Consider the following 9,733-nt stretch of genomic DNA (forward strand, 5'->3'; position numbering starts at 1 on the left):
TTGATTAAAGCTGTGAATGTAAGACCTGAAACCATAAAACTAAAAGAAACATAGCAAACATCCTGACATCAGTATTGGAAATGATTTTTGTTTTTGGATCTGATACTAAAAGCAAAAGTAACAAAAGCAAAAGCAAACAAGTGAGATTACACCAAACTAAAAAGCTTCTGCACAGCAAAGGAAACCAACTCAATGAAAAGGCAGCCTACCAAATGAGAAAATATTTACAAATATGATCTATATAAGGAGGTAATATCCAAAACACATATAAAATTTATACAACTCAATTGTGAAAAATAAAAAAAAAAACCTGAAACAACAAAAACACTCAAAAATGGGCTGAGGATTTGAATAGACATTTTTGCAAAGAGGACATACAAATGTCTAAAAGGTACATGAAAATGTGCTCACTGTCACTAATTATCCTGGAAATGTAAACCAAACCCACAATGAGATAGCGGCTCACACCTGCTGGTAAGGATGGGAAGAAAAGGGAACTGCTGTGCACTGCTGATGGGAATGTAAATTGGTGCAGCCACTATGGAAAACCGTGTGAAAGTTCCTCAAAAAATTAAAAGTAGAACTGCCATATAATCTGGCAATTCTGCTTCTGAGTATTTATATGAAGAACATGAAAACACTAACTCAAAAATATATCTGTACTCCCATGTTCATTGCAGCAGTATTTACAATAACCAAGATAAGGGACCAACCAAAGTGCAGATGGATAAAATGGAGATGAATAAAGGTGAACAGATTGTTGTATACATGCATGTGCGCACACACACACACACACACACACACACATACACTACAATATTATTTCGCCATAAAAAAAAGAATGAAATCCTGTCATTTGTGATAACATGAATGGACCTTGAGGGTGTTATGTTAAGTGAAATAAGTCAATAAGTCAGATGAAGAAAGACAAATACTGGATGATCTTGCTTATCTATTGAATCCAAGAAAAAGAAAAAAAGGGGGGAAATGAAGCTCATAGACACAAAGAACAAATCGGTGGTTACCCAAGTGTGGAGTGGGGGATGGGAGAAATAGGTGAAGATGGTCAAAAGGTACAAGCTTCCATCTAGAAAAATAAGTCATGGGGAATATAATGTACATATGGTAACTACAGTTAATAATACTTTATTATGTATTTGAAAATTTGTGAGAGTAAACCTTTAAAGTTCTCACCAGAAGAAAAAAATATCTGTAACTATGCATGGTGATGGATGTTAACTGGACACACTGCGATCATTTTACAATATATACAAATATCAAATCATTATGTTGTATGCCTGAAACTAATATAATGTTATATGGTACTTATACTTCAATAAGAAAATAAAAAGTAAATAATCATTTGTCCCATGGGGGAAAAGTTTCAGATTAGTGAGATTAAAGAGTCCATAAATAGAACTACTTACATATGAGAATTTTTTTTATTAAAGATTTTATTTATTTATTTGATAGAGATGACAAGTAGGCAGAGAGGCAGGCAGAGAGACAGGAGGAAGCAGGCTCTCCACGGAGCAGAGAGTCCGATGCGGGGCTCGATCCCAGGTCTCTGGGATCATGACCTGAGCTGAAGGCAGAGGCTTTAACCCACTGAGCCACCCAGGCGCCCCTACATATGAGAATTTAATATGATACAGGTGTGCATATCTAATAAAAGGAAAGGAAGAACTGATAATTCAATACATGGGCAGCTGGATTTGGGGGGCAAAATGGAAGGATGTATACTAGAAATTGTTTTTAGTTCATGCCTCTATGGAGGGGGACTGAGTGCTTTGAAAACACAGCAACATGCACAAATAAGGCAGCGACAAAGGGAATTTTGCAAGGGGACTACCGGCCTGGTTCAACTTGCTCTAGGCACTGTCATTTTTGTGACTTGGAGAATTTTCTTTTTAACTCCAGGCTTATAGGAAAGCACTGGGGCAAGGAATCCCTTGAATTAACAGGGAACTGATATATGTATGACAATATATGTATACAATATATTATATATATATGACAATGTATGCTCCTAAGTTCTATTCTTCCCTATCTTTAGTTCCTCCTTTCTAAAAAGCTAAAGAAGTCCCTTCATGGTCATGGCTAACTGGGTTCATCTGTGTTGTTTGGGTAGGATGCTCTGTATATGCTTACATTGCTCTGTCTGGGGTGGGGTGTACAACCTCCAGTTTCAGTCCCATATTTTGCAAAATCTTAGCATACTGAATCATTGTGACATTGCATTCTAATTCTTTGCTTGCAAATTCAAAAAGCCTATGAGACGCAGCAGCACTTTGTCTAACCACACTTTACTCACCAGCCTCCTTTCGTCTAGGGACAGATATTTTCCTGCTCTGTCATCTAGTGTCTGGATTCAGCTATGAACTCTGGTTATCGGAGTTTAAAAACACCTTTGACAGAAAGAATCCAAACTGAGAACAGATCCCTGATTCATAAGATACCACACTTCCTTTCTTATGTGACAAAATAAACATCTCTTGCCATCCACTCCCAAACACATGCACACAAACACATCAGAGCACCTCACTCTGGACATAACTCTTAATAACTTTTGGCTCCAGTAGATGTTCAAAACTCTTTATACCTTTTTTTTAAAAAACAAGAATGCTGTAGCATCTCCCTTACCCATGTCGAGTCAAAGTAGATCTGGCTATGGCTTTGTGTCTATCCAAGACTTATTTTTGTTTAGCTGCTACATGACTAGGAAGTAGTTAAAAGTTACAACTGGCAAGGAAGGAAGAGTTGGGAAGAGCAAACAATTTCCCAGATCCTACTGAGTCAACTGTTCTCACTGGGACTGTAATATTTTGTCTGAAATGTAGTAAATCCTCTAGAATATCAGGCACAACTTTAAAAACACATTTTAAAGCCCACTTTCTCCAAGCCTCGTTTACTACATTAGTAAGGTATTAAATTTTTTTTAAAGGTTGATTAATTAATTAATTAATTAATTTGACAGACAGAGATCACAAGCAGGCAGAGAGGCAGGCAGAGAGAGAGAGGAGGAAGCAGGCTCCCAGCAGAGCAGAGAGCCCGATGCGGTGCTCGATTCCAGGACCCTGAGATCATGAGCTGAGCCAAAGCCAGAGGCTTTAACCCACTGAGCCACAGAGGCGCCCCAAGGTATTAAATTTTTTTAAATGAACAACAGTTAAAATTTTAAGTCACATGGTAAAGTTGGCAGCTATTTGAGACCACCAATAGGAAGACAAAATACTTCAAAATCCTTCACTTTTCTTATCAAAGAACACTCCCTCCCGGAGTGGAAAGTGATAATGTTGAGCAAAAAAGCATTAGGTCTTGCTTTCTTATATATGTTGAGCTTTCACCCTTACGGAATTTTAGAGCTCTATTTGTGATTAGAAGAGGGTTTTTTTTTCTTTCTGCAGAAATAAAATTAATAGTATAAGAACAAACCATGCATCCAGCACTATTAAGTCCTTTCCCATATTTTATGACAATCACTGGCTACAATATTGTTATAATACAATGCTTCTTTTAAATCAAGTGCTAACCAGGACAAATAATGATTAAGTATCATTTCCTCTTGTCTTCTACCCTGCCTCACCCCCAAATCCAAAGTTTTGACACTATTTATGGAATTAGTCTTCTCCATGGTTAATATTGAAAGACATTCTTATTTTGCAAACTACAAACAGAAGTGCAAGATTTGATTGGTAAAGATCACAGGGGCAGCATTTGAGCAATAATATTTACATATGACTAGTCCTTCAACTTTACAGATGCCCCATATCTTTTATTTCATTTCTCAGTAAAACCCTATGAAACCACTCTCATTATTCTATCTTACAGATAGAAACTGAGACTCACTAAGACTGAATGATTCTAACAGGGTTTGAAATTATTAAGTGATGGATTTAGGCTTCGATGCCAAAATCTGAGCTCATGTGCCAACACCTCATCTGACTAATTAACTGGTTTGTTCACATTCAACTAGGATCTGAACTTGAGTATTCTGTTGGATACTTCTCTCTTCCTGTCTCCCATGTCATCATCCACCGAGTCTTGCCTGCTTTTACCTTCAAAGTGTGTCTCAAAAATCCATGCCCTCTTCTCCATACTTAAGCCACTCACCCTCTCTCACCTGGATCGTCATAATTAGCCTTCTAACCTGCCTTTCCCAGCCTATATTGTGTGATTCAGACACATCTTTCTCATATCCAACAGGGTATCTAAGATGTAGCTCTCATCACAAAATCCTACAATGGCTGCCTATAATCTAAATCTACCAAAACAAACAAACTGCTGACATTCACAGCTCCCATTTGTCATTCCCTAATCCTGTATGTGCTCTTCCACTGTCCCTCTGCCTGGAGTGCTCTCATTCCATTCACCTTTGCTTGACACATTATTCCTCTTTTGGCATTCAGCAGTACTTTCCATGCCCTCCTCTCTAAACTTGTGTTTTTTAAGACCCTGGGATTATCTTCATCATTTCACTTCCTATCTTCTTTTATAAAAATCTGTTTGGTTGGTTGTTTTGGTTTTGTTCTGCAATATCCTATGGAAAGAGATCTCTAAATTGTCTTCATTATTGTGACAGTGTTTTATTTTTTAAGAAAAATTATTATCCTTAGAATATTAATAGTCACCTATTGTGTAGAAATCAAAGTGAGAAAATAGATTTCATTCTTTTAAAAAATGCAGTGGAGGGGCACCTGGGTGGCTCAGTGGGTTAAAGCCTTTGCCTTTGTCTCGGGTCATGATCCCCGGGTTTTGGGATCAGGCCATGTCGGGGTCTCTGCTCCGCGGGAGGCCTGTTTCCTCCTCTCTCTCTGCCTGCCTCTCTGCCTACTTGTGATCTCTGTCTGTCAAATAGATAAATAAATAATCTTTTAAAAAAATTTAAAATGTTGTGGAGTAATGACATTTCTCAATTCTCCTTATTCATCTAAGATACAAATGTTGCTTATCAGAAATAAGTCTATAGAAGACTAAGGAAAAATTACCTGATGAGAGCTATGATGATTATTTTGAGAAGGAAGAAAGTTCTAGGTCTCAAATTATTTTTTTAAAAAATAATTAGAGGGACGCCTGGGTGGCTCAGTTGGTTAAGCAGCTGCCTTCGGCTCAGGTCACGATCCCAGCGTCCTGGGATCGAGTCCCGCATCGGGCTCCTTGCTCCGCGGGGAGCCTGCTTCTCCCTCTGACTCTGCCTTCCACTCTATCTGCCTGTGCTCACTCTCGCTCGCTCTCTCTCTGACAAATAAATTAAAAAAAAAAAAAATTAGAGACTTAGAGACTTTTAAAAGATAAGAAATTTTGAAACCTAGGGGCACTTGGGTGGCTCAGTCAGCTAAGTGTCTGGCTTCGATTCAGGTCATGATGCCAGGGTCCTGGACGCAAGCCCCGTGTCAGGCTCCCTGCTCAGCAGGGAATCTGCCTCCCTCTCCATCTGCCTCTCCCCCAGCTCATGTTCTCTAGCTCTTTCTCTCTCTCAAATATATAAATAAAATTTTTTAAAAATGTTGAACCCTATAGCAAAATATCTGAAAAAGCTGACGTTTTACTTTTCTTTTTTCTTTTGCTTGTAATTAATTTTCTTCTTTTTAAATTTACTTATATTGAGATATAATTGACATATAAGTGTCAGTTGTATAAGCTTAAGGTATGTAGTGTTTTGATTTAATATATTCATATATTATAATATGATTATCACAATAACATTAGCTACCACATCACATCACAATACATCATTGTCATTTCTTTTTTGTGGTGGGAACAATTAAAATCTAGTCTCTTGGTAACATAAAAATCTGTTTTGCATTTGTCTCCTCTATTAAACTGTAAGCTTCTAGAGGGCAAGGACAGCATCTTACTCATCTGCGTACCTCCAGCACTTGCCACAGCACACTAAAACCTCATACTCATTGTGTAAGTTGGATGTGTTAATTAAGAAAAATGGTTGCTGGCTTCAGAATCCTCCACAAACAGAATAAGAAGACAATACTGAAGCTATGAGACTTTGGTGAATTAGCAGGTTGCAAGAATAAACTCAGAAGATGTCTCTCAGATGCTTTCAGAAAGACTAGAGAGGAGTGCTGACCAAAATACTAAATGAGGATGGTGTGCCATTAAGTTGGCACTCAGGGAAGAGTTATTTCAAAAGTACCACAGAGTGGTGCCAACCAAGCCATCCAATGTCCTGGACTCAGGAGCCTCAGCAAAAGCACACATTGTCCTGGGACAGGGCAGATTTGTTTTCACATCACAAGTCAGCCACCAGGACCAGGACAGATGTACACTTGAGTTTTTTAAGGCAGTAACTCATCAGGAATTCTTTTAATATCTGTAAAACCATTTGTCATCCTTTGATTCCCTTGCTACTGCTGACTGTTGTCCTGCTTGCCCTTTTCTTCATGGGGTTGCAAACATCCCCTTCCTCCTTTGCCTTCCAGTGTCTCCTGCATTTGTCCTTAACTATGTTACTTACATGAGATTACCATCGACTCTAAAACCTCCTGGAAAATTCTGCTGACTATTGTACTCCCCTAACTGTGGAAAGTACATAGGTCACATAAGTCTCTGCCTTAATGTGCCACATCCTCTGTCCTTGGCCCAGAAGCCCTTCACCTGACCAAACCTTATCCATCCTTCGAGATCCAGATCTGGTGTCCAATGTTAAACTTCCCCCCAAGCCTAGAGACAGAAAAAGAATTCCTTGTTCTCTGCTGTGTTCCAGAAACAAATTTGCTTAGACAGCTAGAATAGCTTTTGTAACACTGTATTTATTTGTTTACATTACTGGTTCCCCTAGTAGACTATAAACTTCGGAGGGCAGCTACCAAATGTTACCCATCTCTGTATCAATGCCTAGAACATTGTGGACACTCCAAAGATATTTGTTGAAATAGTCTATACTATTCTATTCTATACTCTTACTAGTCCATTAATGTGTCAGGTTCACACCTAAAGTCAATAAGACCTATTCTAGTCAAAGTTGGGTCACATGCAAAGAGAAACTGAAGACTGAATGTGTGTATTAATTATTCAATAAATATTTACTGGGCTTCTGTGAGAGCTCACTGTACTCAGGACTGAAGATACGACAAGAACAAAAGACCAGCTGGATCCTATGTTCTCAGTTTAACAGAAAGATTATTATTAAATAATTATATACTTCATTTTATGCAATTTTGATAGACATATCAAAAGATAATTGGAGGGTGCCATGTAAGCATGTGGCAAAAGGAGATGACCTAACCTGGAATAAGTCAAGGGAAGATTCTTTGCTGGGCAACTGATACTCAGGCTGAGAGCAGAGGGAAGAGTGGGCATTGGCCAGGTGAAAGGGCAGGCATGAGGAGACAGGAGGAAACAGCACACAAGTTAGAAGGTACTTGAGAAAAAGTATAAGGGCCCACTATAGGCACTTGCCACACTCTTGCAACCTACTTTATGACTAGGAAGCCTCACCTGTAAGGACTACACCAATGGGCTTCCATGTTCTCTGACTTTTAGTTAGGTTTGGTCAAAAAGAGGCACTAACAGAAAAATAGAAGGTGGGAGGAGAATGAATCAAAGTACTTATTCCCCTAGCTTCTACCCCGACAGGTGGCTGTGGTTGCTTGGCTTCAACCCTTGCCTACAGCCAGGATTTCTGTCAGACAAAGCTCTCCATGAATCTATTCCATCAACTCTGCAGTGGCTCCATCTGCTTGTCCTTTGGACCTAGAGATGGGGAACAATTCTTAGAGTTACTGCCCTCACAGGACTACACTATCACTTGTTTATCCCTTGTTAGTTTCTTTAAATCCACCCCCACACCCATGTAAATAGCCTCTTCATTAGACACTTGTCAAATTACCCATTTTGATTTTATGCTATTTTCCTGCCGAAATGTTGACTAATAGAAAGAGAAAATGAAAGGCTAGATCGCACAGAGGGCTTTCAATTATGTTAAGGGCTTTAGGTTTTACCCTAAGTGTCATGGAAAGTTATTGGGGGCGGGGGCGGCGTTAAGCAGATGAAGTGTGATCGAGTTTGCGTTTTTAAAAATTCTAACAACTACAGTGTAGGGAACAGATGGGAAGAAGTGCAAGAGTACAGGTGAGGAGATAGTTAAGAGACAGTAACAGTCCTGAAGCTGGCAAATGATTTGTAGGTATTCCTACAAATACCTACAAATACCCAGTATATTTGTATACCTACAAATACCCAGTAAACTGAAACTGGCTACAGAGATTATGACACAGAATTAGGTGGAACTAAGGAAAAACAAAAATCCAGCAAGATTTTTAACATAGTGTATGTTACTGCATGGCCTCATTGGCTGCGGGTTGACCCCAGACTCCACATTCTGGCTTCCAAGACCACCCAGCTCTGATCACCCTTCTCCCCTTATGCACATTCTATGGCCCAGATGAAGTGACTTCCTTACTAATCATCATGTACCTTTCACCTGATACATTCTTTCTGGACTGTTCTTGCTCTCACCCAAATCCTACCCATTCTCCAAGGCCCAGCTCAAAAGATAATAAGTAATTACAGATAACAGTCTCTGAGAACTTATCCTTTTCAGGTACTGTGTTACCAGCATTAGCTCTTGTAATCCACCCAGCTATGAAGTAGGGCTATCATTCACCCTGTTTTACAGATAAGGAGTCTGAGGCTAAAGAGAAATTAAGTGCCCATAGTCACACCATGTTGGACTTGAACCCAGGCCTGGATGACTTCAAAACCCCTGTGTCCATTCCAATCTAAAAATGTTTCTCAAATAAAAATAACTATTGGTGACTTACTAAATGACAGGCAGTATGCCGAGAACTTCCTTGAATTGTTTTATTTGATCCTGATAACAGCCCTATGAGTTAAGAACCAATTTTATTATTTTTTTTTAAGATTTTATTTGTTTATTTGACAGACAGAAATCACAAGTAGGAAGAGAGGCAGGGGGAGAAAGCAGGCTCCCTGCTGAGCAGAGAGCCCGATACGGGGCTCAATCCCAGGACCCTGAGATCATGACCTGAGCCGAAGGCAGAGGCTTAACCCACTGAGCCATGCAGGTGCCCAAGAACCAATTTTAATATCATTTTTAGAGTATGAAACTAAATCAGAGGAAATAAGAAACTTACAGAAAGAAACTTTCTCTGCTAAAGTTTGTCAGATTCCCCATACTCTTGAAAATCATTCCTCCCTTCTCTGAAATTTGAGGCACTTCATTTATTGCTGTCATCTTTTTTATAATAAACTCTAGGGCAACCCAGGTGTAATTCACTCTCAATTCCCCTAAAGGACCTACCCATAGTTCTGCCATTTCCTAACAGTTCCTCCTTCCAAGTAAGCCTTTGTAAAAATATTAACAAATGAACACCAGGATGCTTATAGCATACCAACAAGAAACTTGGGCAGTGCTGGGGAGTGACAGAGTGTTTGTTGGCATTAGTTGAGAACACAAGGCTAGACCCTCCAGCCAGGGTACTAGCAGTTATCTATCAGCCATCAGACTTTCTGGATCATATTTGACTTAAAAACAGGGACTATGTACACTGCAGAGCAGAAAAAAAGGAATTCGTTTTTTGTTCATTATAACTAGCTTGTTGGGTAGTAAAAATAATTATAGCATTAGAGGACTATGAACTTTGCATGCCATCGCATTCAGCTCTGCTGTCTACTGCTCTTAATCCTGAATCCATTAACAGCTTAAGTTATCTGAGCTACAGAATCCTTATCCATAAAATACCAGTCCTAAGAA

Source organism: Mustela erminea, chromosome 14 (assembly GCF_009829155.1).
Source record: "Mustela erminea isolate mMusErm1 chromosome 14, mMusErm1.Pri, whole genome shotgun sequence".
NCBI classification, from domain to species: Eukaryota; Metazoa; Chordata; class Mammalia; order Carnivora; family Mustelidae; genus Mustela; species Mustela erminea.